This window comes from Octopus bimaculoides, chromosome 1 (assembly GCF_001194135.2).
Source record: "Octopus bimaculoides isolate UCB-OBI-ISO-001 chromosome 1, ASM119413v2, whole genome shotgun sequence".
Lineage (NCBI taxonomy): Eukaryota > Metazoa > Mollusca > Cephalopoda > Octopoda > Octopodidae > Octopus > Octopus bimaculoides.
In genome coordinates, this window is record NC_068981.1 from 53,968,968 (window position 1) to 53,969,701 (window position 734).

The following is a 734-nucleotide window of genomic DNA, read 5'->3' on the forward strand; positions in this document are numbered from 1 at the left end:
GACTGCGGCCATGCTGGAGCACCACCTTTAGTCGACCCCAGGACTTATTCTTTGTAAGCCTAGTACTTATTCTATCGGTCTCTTTGGCCGAACCGTTAAGTTACGGGGACATAAACACACCAGCATCGGTTGTCAAGCGATGGTGGGGGGGACAAACACAGACACACAAACATATACACACATATACATATATATATGCATATATACGACAGGCTTCTTTCAGTTTCCGTCTACCAAATCCACTCACAAGGCTTTGGTCGGCCCGAGGCTATAGTAGAAGACACTTGCACAAGGTGCCACGCAGTGGGACTGAACCCGGAACCATGTGGTTGGTAAGCAAGCTACTTAACACACATATATATCAAAGAAATTTGTCAACAGTTTTCTCTAAGACAACTTTTCTTCTCAAGCATTCGTGCATTTGACGATACTAACAACGGCAGGTCAACATATTTAAATTAATTAAACGCATACGCATACATACAGAAGAGAGCATAGACATGCACACACAGATACACACATACACGTATATGTACGTGTACGTATGTGTGTGTATGTGTGTATAGATATAAATCTGTATGCATATATGTATGTATATAATGAAATACACGCATACATACACTATTGCATACATGCTTAATACATACGCGTGTATGTTTTAGTGTGTGTGTGGATATACATATATATGACGATACTATACATATATATATATATATATATATATATATATATAT